Genomic DNA, 20834 nt, shown 5'->3' on the forward strand with positions numbered 1-20834 from the left:
CTGTCACGTTTGTTGGTACTTCCCACTTAACAACAGCTTCCATAAAAGCTGCAGGGGCATTAGTTAAACCAAAAGGCATCACTAAGAATTCATAGTGACCATATCGAGTTCTAAAAACTGTTTTTGGAATATCCTTCTTCATGATCTTCAACTGATAGTAACCTGACCTTAAATCAATCTTGGAGAATACTTGTGTACCCTACAATTGATCAAACAAATCATCAATTCTAGGTAGGGGATACTTGTTTTTTTTTTTTTTTTTTTTTTTTTTTTTTTTTTTTTTTTTTTTTTTTTATGGTCACCTGATTCAATTGTCTATAATCAATACAAAGCCTTAATGTTCCATCCTTCTTCTTAACTAATAGCACCGGAGCACCCAACGGTGAACACTGAGTCGAATGAAATCCTTATCTAATAGTTCTTGTAGTTCCTTTTTCAATTCCTCTAGCTCAAGTGGTGTCATTCCGTAAGGAGGCTTAGATATTGGGGTTGTCCCGGGGACCAAATCAATAGTAATTCACCCTCTCTATCTGGAGGTAAACCTAGCAAGTCATTAGGAAATACATCAGGCAAGGAGGTAAATCATGCCCAATACTCTCAAAATAAAAGATGGGATGATCTAGTATGCAAAAAGTGATCATTTTGTATAACAATCTATACTGGTATGATTGGAAGATAGTCAATTCATACTTAGTATAATATCAAAACTCCAAATATCTAGGAGAACCAAATCAGCAAGAAGTTCGTGTTCTCCAATAGAAATCAAACAAGATAACCAGATCGAGTTTGTTATCAAACAATCCCCAATAGCCGTATTTACATATAGCATATAATCCAGTGATTTAGGTTGAATGCCCATGTGATAAGCAAAATATTGTAAATCAAATCATAGATGAGACACATGGTCAAACAAATATTTGCATTCTTTCAGAACCATGAATAGTACCTTCGACCACTAATTCATAAGCTTTAGAATCATATTCCGTGATAACATACACTCTGACATGGGCTGATGATTTTGTTGAATCTCGTATTTTGATGATGAAACTACTTGATATATGTTTATGATTTAATCTGCATTTTGAGTGACGCAGGATGCTTCGATCAGGATGAGACAATTAAAGCAGGAAAATCATGTTGTGCCGAAGGAACATGTCAGAAGATTGGACGTCGGGCCGGTGGATCGGTCGACGTATCGACAGAAGGCTTTGGGCCGTGAACTCGGGCATCGGGCCAAGAAGAGCGGGTATTGTGCCAAGGATATCGGAGTTGCGGAGTCAACTGACCGATTGGGCAATAGGCTGTAGGAGAGGACGATGCGCCGAAGAATCGGACGAAGCGTCGAGGGACCAATGACATGTCGGACAACTTGGTTAATTGCTTAGGATTATTTGTCTCGATCGAAGTTTTGATTTGTTGTGCAGGATTAACTACGATGAGAGTAAGACAAGCAGCAGGAGTTGCGCCGGAGTCAAGATCATGATCACGTTGGGAGTTCGAGAGTTCGACGGAAGTTCGGACGGTCGTCGGAGGTTCAGAGAGAACAGATCCGAGAAGTCCAGAAGCTTGCCAAGCGAAGCTCGTCGGAACTCGCCAAGTGGATCGTCGCAAAGTCCAGGAGTATGCCGGATGTCCGCAGAAGGATCACCGAGGGTTATCGGTTGATCGACGGAAGTTGGCAGGAAACTCGCCGGAAGAAGCGATTGACGCATCGGAGCAAGCTGCAGAAGTTGTCTTAGAGATAATCGTAGTTAGCACGATGATTAAGCATGAAAATGGGAGGTGATCCCATTAGCTTAATCTTGGGGCAATTGGGCCCCTGAAAAGATTCAAAGTGGGTCGAATGGAGTGAACCATTCGGACCCTGATTGCACCAGGAGGTGCAACCGCCCCAGCCAGGAGGTGCAACCGCCTGGGCTGTGGGGTTGAGAGGTGCAACCGCCCCAGCCAGGAGGTGCAACCGCCTGGGCTGTGGGGCTGGGAGGTGCAACCGCCCCAGCCAGGAGGTGCAACCGCCAGGGCTGCACGGCTGGGAGGTGCAACTGCCCCAGCCAAGAGGTTGCACCGCCAGAGCTCAAGTTCCGAGCTCTGCCAGGCGATGCAACCACCAAGCTCAGTCTTCGAGCTTTGGCAGAGAGGTGCATCAGCCTGAGCTCAGTCTCGAGCTCTGCTAGGTGATGCATTCACCAAGCTCAGTCTTCGAGCTCTAGCAGAGAGGTGGATCAGCCTGAGCTCAGCTTGGAGCTCTGCCAGGTGATGCAACCACCGAGCTCTGTTTCGAGCTCTGCCAGGTGATGCAATCACCAAGCTCAGTCTTCGAGCTCTGGCAGAGAGAAGCAATCGACAGAGCTCAGTCTTCGAGCTCTGCCAGGCGGTGCCACCTCTCCAGTCGAGAGGTGCAACCGCCTGATCCCAGAATTCTGGGATTTGATCGATTTGATCGTTTTGAGCTCGAATTTTGAATTGGGTTGGGGCCTATAAATACCCCACCCATTCAGCACTGAAAGGAGCAAGAACTGACCCGAAATCTTGATCTTTTCAGTGGTTCTTAGAGCTCAAAACTGCTAGTTTTCCTCCTCCTTCTGTTCTTCAAGTTTGAGTTGTAAAGAGAGGAGAGAAAACATCTGTAAAGGTTGTCTCCTAAGCCTGTCAAAAGGAGAGAAATTGTAAGAGGGAAGTTTGGCCTTCGCCCATTGAAGGAAGGCACCTAGTTGACGTCGGCAACCTCATCGGTGGAGGAAGCCAAAAGTGGAGTAGGTCAAGGCTGACCGAACCACTCTAAATCTCTGGTTTGCGTTTATTTTCGAGCACTTTATCATTACTGCAAACCTCCCTCATCACTACTGCTCTCTGCGCTTTCACGAACAAGTTCTAAGTGCTGTTCTTCCAAATCTGCATTCAGACGTAACTTCGTATTTTCATACATTACAGTTTACGTTTACGTTTGATTCTGCAGAACTGTTTTCCGCGCTTTTACGAACGAGCTTCCTTGCAATTTACGCTTACATTTTAATCCTATTAATAACTGCAATCTGTCCTCTACGATTTTACAAACGAGTTTCAACATTTAGACGTAAAACTGCATTCAGACGTAAATCGGCTTTCTTCGCTCAATCATCAGATTTCAGTTCACGTTTACGTCTTGGTTTCAACTGCATACTGCCTTCTGCGAGTATACAAACAAGTTTCAAAGTTTAGACGTAAATCTGCGTCTAACTGCGTTTAGACGTAAATCTGCGTTTAGACGTAAAACTGCGTTTAGACGTAAAACTACGTTTAGACGTAAAACTGCGTTTAGACGTAAATCTGCGTTTAGACGTAAATCTGCATTTAGACGTAAATCTGAGTTTAGACGCAAAACTGCGCTTAGACGCAAAACTGCGCTTAGACGCAATCTGCGCTTAGACGCAAAACTGCGCTTAGACGCAATCTGCGCTTAGACGCAAACTGCACTTAGATACAAACTGAGAATTTGCTTTTGCATCATAATAGTTTTTGAACGAACGCAGCTTTTGGTTTTTAAATTATTGTAAGATTTCCGCTGCACTAATTCACCCCCCCCTCTTAGTGCTCTCGATCCTAACAATTGGTATCAGAGCGGGGTATTTCTCATTTCGGATTTACACCCGAGAGAAATGACTTTTCAAGAGGGCTGTTCGGTCTTTCGTCCACCGTTCTTTAACGGATTGGACTACACTTATTGGAAAACTCGAATGAGAGTTTTCTTAATTTCTCTAAATCTGGATTTATGGAATATCATTGAAAACGGTTTTCAACTTCCCTCCAAACCAATGAACGAATGGTCGGTTTTGGAGAAGAAGAATTTTTCTTTAAACGCAAAGGCTATGAATGCCTTATTTTGCGCATTGGACAAAAATGAGTTCAATCGGATTTCTACGTGTGAAACGGCTTTCGATATTTGGCGCACTCTTGAAATCACGCACGAGGGAACTAGTAGAGTCAAAGACTCGAAAGTTAATATTCTACTGCTTGATTTCGAGCTTTTTCATATGAAACCAAGCGAAACCGTTGTTGACATGTACACCCGTTTTACGGATGTCGTCAATGGTTTAAAATCACTTGGTAAAAGCTTTTCGGATTTTGAACTCGTTAACAAAGTTTTGCGCTCACTTTCTAAAACTTGGGATTCAAAAGTAACTGCTATTCAAGAATCGAAAAACTTGAACCATTTTCCACTTGAAGAACTAATTGGTTCATTGATCACATATGAAATGACGTGCAATGCACGTGAAGAACTTGAGAACCACCTTCCAAAGAACAGGAAGGATTTGGAACTCTGGACAAATGAATGCCACTTGAGCGATGACTCAAGTGATGAGGACAATGATGAACAAACCAACCTTCCAAAGAACAGGAAGGATTTGGGACATAGAACATTTGAAGACCACTCGAGCATAAGCTCAAGTGATGGTGAACTTAAAATGAAACGAAAATTAAAAAGCAAAAAGAATGGAACTACTTGCTTTAAACGCAAGAAGAAGAACAAAAATTGGGATGAATCGAGCTCCTCCGAAGAAGAGAAAGTCAACAAAAGCAAGGCGGCAAACTACGCCTTAACAGCCTACAATGATGAGGTAATCGAAATCCCCCTAATTTACTTCGAAATTACATGATGCTTTTCATGATGCACTTTTCTTTTTCTTTAAATTTTCTTGAAAATTATATTTTTAATAATTTAACAATGAAAATGCAAAAATATGATCATGCTTGTAATCTTGAAAATGATAATGAAAATTGCATGTCTTATGTTAATGCAAGATAGAAATCTAATGATTTTACACCTAGTGAGATTAATCTTATGTGCTTGAGAAGCAAGAATGTATATTTTGATGATTTTCATATTGCTTTTCAATGACGATACATGGCTTTTGTCTGGAAGGCTTGATATTTTTCATTGTCTTTATTTATTAAATATAATGTATGGTTTTGACATAAAAATAAAGATTTGAGCATGCTATTATAAAGTCAATCATAAATTAAAACTAAAGAAGTTTTAGGCATTTATAAGAATCATTCAAAATTATGTTCAATGAAACCTTGCTTAATGTTGCAATGAAAATATTAAAGTTATACTTGATGATTTCAGATCTGACAAATGCTACACTTTAAATATGAATCATTCTTCAATCAGATTAAATGCTTCAATCATTTTCTATCTCTAAGAGTTTTCGATTTTGGTGAAATACAAGTGATAAATTCATTTATGATATCTTGTAAATCACTTGAATTATGAATGAGTTTTTCTTTTTTATGATGTGTTAAAAGAATCACTTAAAAAGAAAATGTTTTTCCCATTTTATCGAGATTAATGATTTCATGATATTATGTGAATCTCGAAACTAATTTTGATGAAATAGTAATAACGTTATTCATGTTATGAATCTTAAAAATGATAATATGCTTCATGTGATAATATGAATACATGAAACACTTATGATATTCTGTGTATTCATAAAATATTTATCTCATAACTCTTCTTGATATTCCTTATGAGATGAAATGAAATAATGCATGAAATACAAATGAGGAGTTAATGATCATGCATAATAGGATGTAATGAATTCTAGATACCATCGTTTGAATATCTATGATCATGCTGCCAAAATGATGTATCATGAATGCTTGAATATCATGTTTGATATGCTCATGATGATGATTGATTTTTCGGTATCATGCATAAATTTTTTTTTGAAATGTAATGTTAATAAATTTGTGCATTGAAACTATAATGATGCACAAATAAGATTGATTACTTACCTTTGTCATGATTTAGAAATTGATGTAAAGGGTTTTTCCCTTGTTGACAATGACAAAGGGGGAGATAGCTAGCTTGTACAAGTCAAGAAGATGAAAAAACTTGATTGCTAGCTTGCCTATCTCAAGAGGCAAAAATGCTAACTTGCACATCTAGCAAAACTTGACAAATTTGCATATATCAAGAAGCAAGAGTTGCTTTCTTGAACATCTCAAAATTGCTAGCTTGCGGGCCTTAAAATGTACAAATTTTCTGCTAGCTTGTATATGGTAAACCTGCTATCATACTATCATGATGATGAGTATGTCTTATCTTTATGATTGAATCACTTGACTGGCATAATGATTTTACACAATTACATGTTGAAAATTATGTGCTTGAATACAAAACTTCCATGATAACAAGCATGCTTTACCTTCATGATTGTAATTGAATATCTATAGCAAAACCTTGTCCGAATGGAAGAAAGAGTCAAATTTCATTTTCGGATTCTCTTGAATCTAACATATCAAGTTCACTCTCTTCCAAACTTAACAAGCATATGTCATATCAAGTTTAGTTCATATCATTGATTTTTGACATATGTAATTAACTAGCAAATACATCTCTCATACACACATCATGTGAAAAATATTTTTTGAAAAATGGATTTGATGAATATGGATGAAAGTGTTTTTACTTGCAAGGATTTATTTCACATACAGATCTTGGTCCTTGTAAAAATGAAGCATGATTTAATCTCTCATCGATTCTAACTTCACTCAAAGTAAACTCACAAATAGCATGTATCACAAATAGTCTTCCTCCTTCATGCAAAAAGATAATAACAAAAAAAGGAAGAAGTTTTCAAAGCTATCTCCATGTCATGTTTTCCTTGAGATGTTTGTATAATTGATATCCTATCACTCACTGTTGGAAAATGACATGAACCTAGTTATGACATGAATAATTACAAGCACTTATGTTTAAAATTTGCTTATATCGTTCTCCGTTTTGTTGATAACAAAGGGTGAGAAATATATGAATTGATGCTATGATTGCCAAACTTGCATTATGCCATGTTTGCATCATGCGTTAAGATATCAAGAGCTTGTATCGTAATTTTACGCATTGATATCTTACCATGTGATGAAATGCTACAATTGATAAACACTTGAAATGTTTGCGTTATGATATCAAAAGCTTACATCGTAATTTTTCATGTTGATATTAGCAAACTTGCATGATGATAAAACTTGATACTATCTTTTTCATGCAATGAGTTGAACCAATATCACACACAAACACTTGATTGTGATACTTCTCCTTTTTGTTGATGACAAAGGGGGAGAAGTATGTTGATGACATGACATGTGATGCATAAGTTTATGCATAAGTTCATGTTGACGTATTGCAAGTATTCATGATGAATATTGCAATGACTTGAATTCAGTTTGAATTCAAGGTTCTATCAATATGGCATATTGATAGGGGGAGTTTGTTTAAACTCCGGGAGTTAAGGTTAACTCCGTCATCAAGTGGTTGTCATCATCAAAAAGGGGGAGATTGTTGAATCTCGTATTTTGATGATGAAACTACTTGATATATGTTTATGATTTAATCTGCGTTTTGAGTGACGCAGGATGCTTCGATCAGGATGAGACAATTAAAGCAGGAAAATCATGTTGTGCCGAAGGAACATGTCAGAAGATTGGACGTCGGGCCGGTGGATCGGTCGACGTATCGACAGAAGGCTTCGGGCCGTGAACTCGGGCATCGGGCCAAGAAGAGCGGGTATTGTGCCAAGGATATCGGAGTTGCGGAGTCAACTGACCGATTGGGCAATAGGCTGCAGGAGAGGACGATGCGCCGAAGAATCGGACGAAGCGTCGAGGGACCAATGACATGTCGGACAACTTGGTTAATTGCTTAGGATTATTTGTCTCGATCGAAGTTTTGATTTGTTGTGCAGGATTAACTACGATGAGAGTAAGACAAGCAGCAGGAGTTGCGCCGGAGTCAAGATCATGATCACGTTGGGAGTTCGAGAGTTCGACGGAAGTTCGGACGGTCGTCGGAGGTTCAGAGAGAACAGATCCGAGAAGTCCAGAAGCTTGCCAAGCGAAGCTCGTCGGAACTCGCCAAGTGGATCGTCGCAAAGTCCAGGAGTATGCCGGATGTCCGCAGAAGGATCACCGAGGGTTATCGGTTGATCGACGGAAGTTGGCAGGAAACTCGCCGGAAGAAGCGATTGACGCATCGGAGCAAGCTGCAGAAGTTGTCTTAGAGATAATCGTAGTTAGCACGATGATTAAGCATGAAAATGGGAGGTGATCCCATTAGCTTAATCTTGGGGCAATTGGGCCCCTGAAAAGATTCAAAGTGGGTCGAATGGAGTGAACCATTCGGACCCTGATTGCACCAGGAGGTGCAACCGCCCCAGCCAGGAGGTGCAACCGCCTGGGCTGTGGGGTTGAGAGGTGCAACCGCCCCAGCCAGGAGGTGCAACCGCCTGGGCTGTGGGGCTGGGAGGTGCAACCGCCCCAGCCAGGAGGTGCAACCGCCAGGGCTGCACGGCTGGGAGGTGCAACCGCCCCAGCCAAGAGGTTGCACCGCCAGAGCTCAAGTTCCGAGCTCTGCCAGGCGATGCAACCACCAAGCTCAGTCTTCGAGCTTTGGCAGAGAGGTGCATCAGCCTGAGCTCAGTCTCGAGCTCTGCCAGGTGATGCATTCACCAAGCTCAGTCTTCGAGCTCTGGCAGAGAGGTGGATCAGCCTGAGCTCAGCTTGGAGCTCTGCCAGGTGATGCAACCACCGAGCTCTGTTTCGAGCTCTGCTAGGTGATGCAATCACCAAGCTCAGTCTTCGAGCTCTGCCAGGTGATGCAACCATCGAGCTCAGTCTTCGAGCTCTGGCAGAGAGAAGCAATCGGCAGAGCTCAGTCTTCGAGCTCTGCCAGGCGGTGCCACCTCTCCAGTCGAGAGGTGCAACTGCCTGATCCCAGAATTCTGGGATTTGATCGATTTGATCGTTTTGAGCTCGAATTTTGAATTGGGTTGGGGCCTATAAATACCCCACCCATTCAGCACTGAAAGGAGCAAGAACTGACCCGAAATCTTGATCTTTTCAGTGGTTCTTAGAGCTCAAAACTGCTAGTTTTCCTCCTCCTTCTGTTCTTCAAGTTTGAGTTGTAAAGAGAGGAGAGAAAACATCTGTAAAGGTTGTCTCCTAAGCCTGTCAAAAGGAGAGAAATTGTAAGAGGGAAGTTTGGCCTTCGCCCATTGAAGGAAGGCACCTAGTTGACGTCGGCAACCTCATCGGTGGAGGAAGCCAAAAGTGGAGTAGGTCAAGGCTGACCGAACCACTCTAAATCTCTGGTTTGCGTTTATTTTCGAGCACTTTATCATTACTGCAAACCTCCCTCATCACTACTGCTCTCTGCGCTTTCACGAACAAGTTCTAAGTGCTGTTCTTCCAAATCTGCATTCAGACGTAACTTCGTATTTTCATACATTACAGTTTACGTTTACGTTTGATTCTGCAGAACTGTTTTCCGCGCTTTTACGAACGAGCTTCCTTGCAATTTACGCTTACATTTTAATCCTATTAATAACTGCAATCTGTCCTCTACGATTTTACAAACGAGTTTCAACATTTAGACGTAAAACTGCATTCAGACGTAAATCGGCTTTCTTCGCTCAATCATCAGATTTCAGTTCACGTTTACGTCTTGGTTTCAACTGCATACTGCCTTCTGCGAGTATACAAACAAGTTTCAAAGTTTAGACGTAAATCTGCGTCTAACTGCGTTTAGACGTAAATCTGCGTTTAGACGTAAAACTGCGTTTAGACGTAAAACTACGTTTAGACGTAAAACTGCGTTTAGACGTAAATCTGCGTTTAGACGTAAATCTGCATTTAGACGTAAATCTGAGTTTAGACGTAAAACTGTGCTTAGACGCAAAACTGCGCTTAGACGCAAAACTGCGCTTAGACGCAATCTGCGCTTAGACGCAAAACTGCGCTTAGACGCAATCTGCGCTTAGACGCAAACTGCACTTAGATACAAACTGAGAATTTGCTTTTGCATCATAATAGTTTTTGAACGAACGCAGCTTTTGGTTTTTAAATTATTGTAAGATTTCCGCTGCACTAATTCACCCCCCCCCTCTTAGTGCTCTCGATCCTAACAGATTTATGCGGCAGTGATTCTTTCTTCTTGTCCAAAGGGCAGTCTTTCATTTTATGATCCAAATTTTTATAAGCAAAATAGGCTCCAGTCACCTACAAATACAAACTTATTTCATAATTTAACTTGCATCATACACATGATTGAATCTTTTGTGGTAACTTCCCTTTTCAAATCGATGATGTCTTGACCCTCTTATTATCACATTCAGATTCATTTCTAATCTTTTTTTTTTTTTTTTGGGTAAACTTGTCCTTTCTATTGCTGTCCTTGATCTCTAGAAATTCTTTTGATCATCAGAATAATTTCGTGCATCAAATATCTCTTCCAATCACATCATCTATTTTTCTACTACCAATGTATTAGGTTCACCATGCTTCTACTGCGCTACTCTGATTTAATATCCTCGATCAACCCTTTTATCGTACTTCATTAATCAAAAGCAGATGAAGTAGGAGGACTAAATGTCCTCGTCATCCTAATTTCCAAAAATGCATCAAAGAAAATTTTCACCAATCACTATAGTTCACTAGACCTCAATATATTTTGCATGTCAACATATCAAATATTTTAGTGAACCTCAAACCATGCTCTGATACCACTTCTGTCACGCCCCCCCCCGAATTTGATTCTCGTTCAGGAGGTGAGAACCTAACTCAAGATTGATAATATTATAATTCAACAAACAATCCAGGATCCAATCACACATTTGAGGTCACTAAGAAAAAACATTCAAGTCATTCACCTCTACAATCCACAATTCACAAAACCTGTGCAGTTTATAATCATACATCATGTCACTAGATGATTCTTAAAATCCAAAAGCAACTTAATTAAACCATAACTATATCATAAATCCATAAGCGCAGCAATTAATGCAATCACAAAACCAACATATACTATATGTTTATATCAGTACCCAGTTTAGACTTAACATTTCCAAAATCCTGACGTAAGAGGTACTTATCAAATATTTACAAGATACATCAATCTAGATTTGTCATTGATATTTCATTATACCCAAAAAGAACTTATACAACATCAACCTATCAAGTACAAAATATTTGCCCCAAAATCTTCTAGTCTTCCACTGCCTCAACCCAATTTACACATTTTAGTGAGCGATAAGCTATCCTGAAAAATTTATATAGCAACGGGGTGAGCATATAAAGCTCAGCAAATGACTAACATATCCATAGCAAAGAGGATAGTTTTCAAACAAATGAGGTATCAAAATACAAAGCAGAGATACAAGATGAAACAGTAGCATGTTTTGTTTGAATGCAGAATTACAATATCATATCGTTCGAAGCACGTTTTATTCATATAATCGAGGAAAGGTAATTGGAGCATATCATTGGCATAAGGAGCATATCGATGACATATGGTAATTTCAAGGCATAACAAAGACGTAAGGAGCATTTTGGATACCATGAATGCAGAATTACGATGTCATTTCGTTCGAAGCACGTTTTGTTTATACAATCGAGGAAAGATAATTGGAGCATATCATTGGCATAAGGAGCATACGATGATATATGGTAGCTTTCAAGGTATAATAAAGACTTATAACATTTCGAAAATATATCAAAGAACAAAACATGAATAGAAGCTCAAATGTCACATAACGATGCATTCATTTCATTCTTATCCAAAGCATGCATAGAAACATAGCCAAAGCTTTGGATATCATATCAAACACATAGAAGGTGAAGTGGGATCATAACATAATATGGTTCATCCATTTCTGAATGACCAACAAACATAAGTCTCCCACGTCTGAGAGCTCCATCCACCCACGTCTGAGTGAAGTCATAGGGGGCCGGCAGAGCATCGCAGGCTCTAAGCACATACCCACATAGCGGGCAACAAGCGCATATCCCACATAGCGGGATCCCACATAGCGGGCAACAAGCGCATATCCTTTACCATTTCTGGTAAGGGTCCAGACAATCCCACACACCAGAGTACAAGAGGGCAGTTTTAACAATAAGTAGCATATATCGGAAGCACACGCGGAACAACAAAGCGTACATGTGCCTTTACGAGTCAATCCGAAGTTGTCACGCCCCTCAAAATATCCATGATTTTTAAAATTTTCGTCACAGACCAATCCAGGATCCAAACTAACGTTTGAGGACACTGAAAACATTCTATTCATATTCACATCCATAAAACCTGTGCAGTTTATAATCATATATCACATCACTCGATAATTCACATTTATGGCAACCCAAGCCAACTTGACAAACATGAACAATATTTATAAATCCACAAGCTAAATAAATTATACAATCAGAACTCCAACTATTCACCACAAGTTCATATCACCATAAATTAGACTTAACATTCTGAAATTCCAAATAAGAGAGATCTCCTAACACTTGGACACAGTATATCTATTTCGGTTCATCGACAACATTTCATTATATACAAGACATACTTATACAACAATATCGTAATAACCAACCAGACTTGCCCATTATTCTGAATAGCTATCCACTGCCTCAGCCCAAATCAAACATCTCGAAGAGTGACAAGCTGACCTAAAAGATTTATATAACAACGGAGTGAGCCAAAAACGGCTCAGCAAGTGACAAAGCATATTCAGAACAAAAGGAACGGTTTCAAACGAGTAAGGTATCATAATGCAAGGCAGAATACAAGAATTCTCAAGGATACCATCTCAATAGATACCAAATCATACGTATCATGTCATTCAAAACATATTTGATCCATAACGAATGGGGCATAGAGTAATTGGAACATATCAGTTCATAGCAAATGGAGCACAAAGTAATTGGAACATATCAATGGCAGATAGGACATTTCAGAACATATCTGTTCATAGCAAATGGAGCACAGAGTAATTGGAACATATCAATGGCAGATAGGACATTTCAGAACATCTCAGTTCATAGCAAATGGAGCACAGAGTAATTGGAGCATATCAATGGCATATGAAATGTTCCGGAGCATATCAACGGCATATGGAACATTTCGAAGCATATCATCAGTGAATGAAGCATTTCAGAGCATATCGAAAACAAATATCGTACAGAAGCTCAAACGTCGTCTTTGACGTTGCAAACATATCAATCTTATCCAAAGCATGTACAGAAACACATAACCAAAGCTCTGGATATCATATCAAACATACAGAAGGTGTAGTGGGATCTCAGTCAGAATGTGATTCATCCATTTCTGAATGACCACCTGACAAAAGTCTCCCACGTCTGGGAGCTCCATCCACCCACGTCTAGGTGAAGTCAAAGGGGCCGGCAGAGCATCGCAGGCTCTAAGCAATATCCCACAAAGCGGGACCCCACAAAGCGGGCAAATAAGCGCATACCAGAATATCCCACAAAGCGGGACCCCACAAAGCGGGCAAATCAGCGCATACCCTTTACCATTTCTGGCAAAGGTCCAGACAATCCCACACACCAGAGTACAAAAGGATAGTTTCAACAATAAGTAGCATATATCGGAAGCACACGCGGAACAACAAACGTACATGTGCCTTTACGAGTCAATCCGAAGTAAGCAATAATCTTTCACAAGTATATTCAGATTTGAAGGGAATTGAAAGCAAGGGCACATATGGAATCCAAGCAATCACAAATAACTCAATTCAATAAGAAGATTTGATGAATTCAATGTCCAAAGGAATGAAACTGGAATAGGCACATATCGAAAGCAAATGCGGAACAATAGGATATACATGTGCCTATATGAGTCAATACGATATAGCATAAACGTTACACAACAGTTTTCAAGAATGCAATAATTTTAAGGACAAGAGTATACAAGAACTCAAAGCAGTAATATAAAGCTCAATTGAATAAGAAAGCTAAAGGATATCAACTTCCAAAGGAATGAAACCAGAATATGAGAAATCGACCAAAGCTCGATTTCTGGCAGAATACAAGAGGCACATTGAACAAATGATTCAAACTATCAATCGTGCTCCAATTTACTCAGAAATAATCATTGGATAATACTTTCAGATAAGACAGGCTTCATAGGAATTGAACTGTCCAACAGAGAGAGTTACAAATAATTTGGTAAGCAAGAGTCATAGAACAAAATCTCTGTTGGCAGAATTTATAATGTCAGATTCAACAGATAACTGGGCAGGTGTTTGGATTTCAGATCTTTCAATCCATATATCAAAGAAAGGTCTACGAGTCTAGTTTCCAATGAAATCAGTTTTGAACAAATCAGAGTTTCCACAAGGTCTTATAGGCAGTTCGGTATCAAAAGATCAGAATCTCAAAAGTTGCACAGATTCGAATCGTTACATGTAAACAGGAGATATAACAAATGCAAGGCTAGTACAATTCAAAATTCCTCATAATCAAAGCAAATGTAGAGATAAAAATGGCAGTGAGGAAGATCAGGATACTTGCAATAGAAAGGATCGAAACAAGTGGGAAACTTGCCTTTCAATGATTTCGATCCGAAGATCCAAGGAAGGTGCCAGCCCAAATCCTTCTACTTTTCCTCCGTGTCCTCTCTCTGTTTCGTTTTGTGCTCCCGTTTTCTTCCTTTCTTCGCAACTACACCACGTGTCGAACATCGAGGCACAGTCACCTGCTCTCTCTTACTCTCATTCCTTCTTTTTTTTTTTTCTTTCCCAAACGCAGCTGCCACAGCCGCCGCCGCTGCCGCTGCCACAATCGCAGCCACGACCGCGACTGCGGTCACAACCGCAGCCCCCTTCCACTGCACTATTTCCTTCTTCCCTTTCTCTTCTTCTTCCTTTCCTTCTCTTCTTTCCCAGCCACAGCTGCAGCTGCCATCGCCGCAGCCGCAGCCCCTTCTCCTCTTCCTCTCTTCTTCCTCTCCTTCCCTTTCTCTTCTTCTTCCTTTCCTTTTTCTCTTTCCCTGCCACAGCTGCAGCTGCCATCGCCGCAGCCGCAGCCCCTTCTCCTCTTCCTCTCTTCTTCCTCTCCTTCCCTTTCTCTTCTTCTTCCTTTCCTTTTTCTCTTCCTCTTTCCCTGCCATAGCTGCAGCTGCCACAACCGCAGCCGCAGCTACTTCTTTCCCTTCTCCTCTTCCTTCTCCTTCCTTTCTTCTTCTTCTCTTCTTCTCCTTCCTCCCCTTCTTCTCCCCGACGTCACCCACACCCTCTCCTCTGTTTCCTCTGCAGGAAACAGAGGTATCACAACCTCTTCCCCTGCTTCCTCTTCCTCTTCTCTTCCTCTTCTTCTTCTTCTCCTCTTCGAACGCCCCACACCTCTCCTCTGTTTCCACCTGCAGGAAACAGAGGTGCTGCAGCCCTGGCTGCTGCAGCTGCCTCTCTTTTCCCTCTTCTTCTCCTTCTCTTCTTCTCCTCTTCCCTTTTCCTCCCCAAAGCCACACACCTCCTCGCTGCAGCCTTGCCGCAGCTATCCTCCTCTCTTCTTCTTCTTCTTCTTCTTCTTCTTTTTCTTCTTCTTCTTCTTCTTCTCTTCTCCCTCTTCTTCTTCTTCTTCTTCTTCTTCTTCTTCGTCTTCTTCTTCTCTTCTCCCTCTTCTTCCTCTCTTCTTCTCCCCACGCCCCACAGCTCCTCGCTGCAGCCCTCGCTGCAGCCACCTCCTCTTCTTCTTCTTCTTCTTCTCTTCTCCCTCTTCTTCCTCTCTTCTTCCTCCTCTCTTCTTTTCCCTCTTCTTCTTCTTTTCTTCAATCCTCATGCCCCACCGCTCTCTCTGTTTCTGGAAGAAACAGAGTGCGTGGGAGGCGGTGGGATAATACCGAATTTTCGGTTTTCCCTTTTTTTTTCTTTTTTTTTTGCAACTTAGCAGTTTAGTCCTTGTAATTTCTATATTTACATATAGGTCCTCCAATTTACATATAAATCTTTATTAATAATTTTTAAAAGCGAGGGATATTACAGAAGTAAGCAATAATCTTTCACAAGTATATTCAGATTTGAAAGGAAGCAAAAGCAAGAGCATACAAGGATTTCAAGAAATCACATATAGCTCAATTGAAATAAGAAAGTTAGGTGAATACAATGGCCAACGAAATGAAACTGGAAGGGGCACATTTCAAAAGCAAATGCGGAACAATGGGATGCATGTGCCGAATTACGATGCAATCATGAACTTTAGATGATAGCTGCAGATATACAAATAAATAAAGGACTAAAGTATACAGGAATTTAAGATAATAATGTAAAGCTTAACTGAAGTAAGAGTTTTTGCCAAAATCGATTTCCAAAGGAAAGTAACAAGGAAAGCCGAAATCGACCAAAGCTCGATTCTGGCAGAATTTGATAGGAACATTGTATGAACTATTTGGATAACCAATTATGCTCCAATTTATATAAAATAGGTGTCATTAGAAAGCTTAGTCAATCTAGTTTTATGCAAATCAAGTTTTACAAGATTTGGAATTTACAACCAGGAGTTACAGATAATTTCGTAGCGAAGGATCTGAAAATATTAGCTCTGTTTTACTGAATCCATAGGGTCGATGAAAGCAGGTGTTTCAGTTAGCAATTGTACTCCAAAAATTTCAAATCAGGTATATACAGAAAGAATTTTGAGTCAAGCTTCGAATAAAACATACTTTGTATGAATCTGAGTTCACAACAGAAAGTTATAAGTAGTTAAGCAACAAGAGGTCAGAAATTTCGGTCCCTATTTTGCAGAATCTGTAGGGTTAATTTAAACAGAAGTCTTAGTAGGCATTTAAACTCCAAATCACTCGATCTTTATATCAAAATAAAGATTTTCTTGTCTACTTTCAAATGGAACAGGTTTTGTCTAAATCATAGTTTATTACAAAATGTTATGACCGAAACATTGCATAGAGGTCAGATCACCGAAAAATTACAGATTCATAACTTTATATCAAAACGAAAGAAGGTCTGGTTCCCAGTTGAAATCTTTCAAATTTTACAGAATAAAAATGAAAACAGAGATTAAGGTTACTGTGGGATTGGGTTAGAACACTTGCCTTCAAATTATTTGAATCCCAAATGTGAGAAAATTGATGAAAAACCTCAAGCTCTTCTTCTTCTTCTTCTTCTTCTTCTTCTTCTTCTTCTCTCAAACTCACGTTGGCTGCAACTCTTCAGGTTTGTTTTCTTTAACCTTTCATCTAATTATTTAGGTTTTGGCTAATACAAAAGTTGCAAGGTGTCATGCATGCATGAAAGGGGCTAGGTGTCATCTTTAGAGCAAGGATAAGTGGCACAACCTTATGTTAGTTAGTGACACATGTCCACTATATTATTTATTTTTTATTTTTTTTTTTCTAACTTAAATCTGAATCTTTCATAAATTATATCAAACTTCTAATATTTACTCTTAGGTCCCTAGCCATAAACCTTTAATATAATATCATTTAATATAAAATAATTATTAAATAATCCTTATTTTTATAAACAAACCTTTTACTAAATTTTTAAAAATGGGGGATGTTACAAATCCAGGATCCAAACTAACGTTTGAGGACACTGAAAAGCATTCAATCAAATTCACATCCATAAAACCTGTGCATTTTAAAATCATATATCACGTCACTCGATAATTCACATTTATGGCAACCCAAGCCAACTTGACAAACATGAACAACATTTATAAATCCACAAGCTAAATAAATTATACAATCATAACTCCAACTATTCACCACAAGTTCATATCATCATAAATTAGGCTTAACATCTCGAAATTCCAAATAAGAGAGATCTTCTAACACTTTTACACAGTATATCCATTTCGATCATCAGAACAATTCATTATATACAAAATAGGCTTATACAATAATAGCATAACAACCAATGAGACTTGCCCATAATTCTGAATAGCTATCCACTACCTCAGCCCAAATCAAACATCTCGAAGAGTGACATGCTGACCTGAAAGATTTATATAACAACGGAGTGAGCCAAAAACGGCTCAGCAAGTGACAAAACATATTCAGAACAAAAGGAACGGTTTCAAACGAGTAAGGTATCATAATGTAGGGCAGAATACAAGAATTCTCAAGGATACCATCTCATTAGATACAAAATCATATGTATCATGTCATTCAAAACATATTTGATTCATAACAAATGGAGCATAGAGTAATTGGAGCATATCAATGGCAGATAGGACATTTCAGAACATATAAGTTCATAGCAAATGGAGCACAGAGTAATTGGTGCATATCAATGGCAGATAGGACATTTCAGAACATATCAGTTCATAGCAAATGGAGCACAGAGTAATTGGAGAATATCAATGGCGTATGAAATGTTCCGGAGCATATCAACGACATATGGAACATTTCGAAACATATCAACAGTGGATGAAACATTTCAAAGCATATCAATAACAAATACCGTATAGAAGCTCAAACGTCGTCTTTGACGTTGCAAACATATCAATCTTATCCAAAGCATGTACAGAAACACATAACCAAAGCTCTGGATATCATATCAAACATACAGAAGGTGTAGTGGGATCTCAGTCAGAATGTGATTCATCCATTTCTGAATGACCACCTGACAAAAGTCTCCCACGTCTGGGAGCTCCATCCACCCACGTCTAGGTGAAGTCAAAGGGGGCCGGCAGAGCATCGCAGGCTCTAATCACATACCCTCAAAGCGGGCAACAAGCGCATACCCTTTACCATTTCTGGCAAAGGTCCAGAATATCCCACATAACGGGACCCCACAAAGCGGGCAAATAGCGCATACCCTTTACCATTTCTAGCAAAGGTCCAGACAATCCCACACACCAGAGTACAAAAGGGCAGTTTCAACAATAAGTAGCATATATCAGAAGCACACGCGGAACAACAAAACGTACATGTGCCTTTTCAAGACAATACGAAACAAAGAACAAATCTCTCACAAATGTATTCAGATTTGGAATGAAATGAAAACAAGAGTGTATAGGGATTCCAAGCAATCATATTTAGCTCAATTCCAATAAGAAGGTTAGACAAATTCAAATATCCAAAGGAAATGAAACTAGAATAGGCACACATCGAAAGCAAATGCGGAATCATGGGTTATACATGTGCCTATAGAAGTCAATACGATATAGCTTAAACGTTACACAATAGTTTTCAAGAATGCAAATAACTTTAAGGACAAGAGCATACAAGAATTCAGAGCAGTATTATAAAGCTCAATTGAATAAGAAAGCTAAAGGATATCAATTTCCAAAGGAATGAAATCAGAATATTAGAAATCGACCAAAGCTCGATTTCTGGCAGAATACAAGAGGCACATTGAACAAATGATTCAAACTATCAATCATGCTCCAATTGACTCAGAAATATATCATTGGATTATACTTTCAGATAAGACAGGCTTCATATGAATTGAACTGTCCAATAGAGAGAGTTACAAATAATTTGGTAAACAAGGGTCGTAGAACAAAATCTCTGTTTGGCAGAATTCATAATGTCAGATTCAACAGATAACTGGGCAGGTGTTTGGATTCCAAATCTTTCAATCCATATATCAAAAGAAAGATCTATGAGTCTGGTTTCCAATGAAATAAGCTTTGAGTAAATCAATGTTTGCAACAGGGACTTATAAGCAGTTCAGTATCAAAAGGTCAGAAATTACGATCCCTGTTTTGCAGAATCTGTAGGCTCATTTGAAACAGAAGTTTGGGCAGACAAACTTACTCCGAATTCTTAAAATAAGCTATCAAAACAAAGGTTTATGAGTCTATATTCTGATCAAATAAGTTTTGTCCAAATCAGAGGTCAATACATGAAGTTATAGCCATAACAAAGTAGAAGGGTCAGAATATCAGAAGTTGCATAGATTCGAATCGTTACGTCTAAACAGGAGATATATCAAATGAAACGCTAGAACAATTCAAAGTTCCTCATATTGAAAACAAATGTAACGGTGAAATTGCGGTAACGAAAAATTAGGACACTTGCAATAGGAAAGATTAGAAAGCTTGCAATAGGAAAGATCAGATCACTTGCAATAAGAAATATCAGAGCAATTATAGGAGAAACGATCAGGAAACTTGCAATAAGAAATATCAAAGCAATTATAGGAGAAACGATCAGGGAACTTGCAATAAGAAATATCAAAGCAATTATAGGAGAAACGATCAGGGAACTTGCAATAAGAAATATCAAAGCAATTATAGGAGAAACGATCAGGGAACTTGCCTTTCAAAGATTTCAATCCGAAGATTCAAAAAAGGTGCTAGCCCAAATCCTTCTACTTTTCCTCCGTGTCCTCTCTCTGTTTCGTTTTGTGCTCCCATTTTCTTCCTTTCTTCGCAACTAAACCACGTGTCGAACATCGAGGCACAGTTACCTGCTCTCTCTTACTCTCATTCCTTCTTTTTCTTTCCCAAACGCAGCTGCCACAGCCGCCGCCGCTACCGCTGCCACAATCGCAGCCCCTTCCACCGCACTACCTTCCTTCCTCCCTTCTCTCGCAGACAATAACTGCTGCATATGCAGTCGCTGCCGCTGCGGCCGCAATCCCGTCCGCAGCCCCTTTTTCCCCCTTTTTTTTTTTCCCAGCTGCAACTGCCGCAGTCGCAGTCGCGGTCGCAACCATGGCCGCAGCCACCACAACCGCAGCCTCTTCTTCCTCCGCTACTCTATTTCCTCTCCTTCTTCTCTTCCAACTGCAGTTGCCACCCCTTCTCCTCTTCCTCTCTTCTTCCTCTCCTCCCCTTTCTCTTCTTCTTCCTTTCCTTCTCTTCTTTCCCAGCTGCACTGCTGCAGTCGCAGCCTCAGCCACGGCCGCAGCCTCTTCTTCCTCCCCTGCTCATCTTCCTCTCCTTCTTCTCTTCCAACTGCAGCTGCCATCGCAGCAGCCGTAGCCCCTTCTCTTCCCCTTCTCTTCTTCCTCCCCTCCCCTTCTTCCTTCCTCTTCCTCTTTCCCTGCCACAGCTGCAGCTGCCACAGCCGCAGCCGCAGCTAC

Source organism: Musa acuminata, chromosome BXJ2-8 (assembly GCF_036884655.1).
Source record: "Musa acuminata AAA Group cultivar baxijiao chromosome BXJ2-8, Cavendish_Baxijiao_AAA, whole genome shotgun sequence".
NCBI classification, from domain to species: Eukaryota; Viridiplantae; Streptophyta; class Magnoliopsida; order Zingiberales; family Musaceae; genus Musa; species Musa acuminata.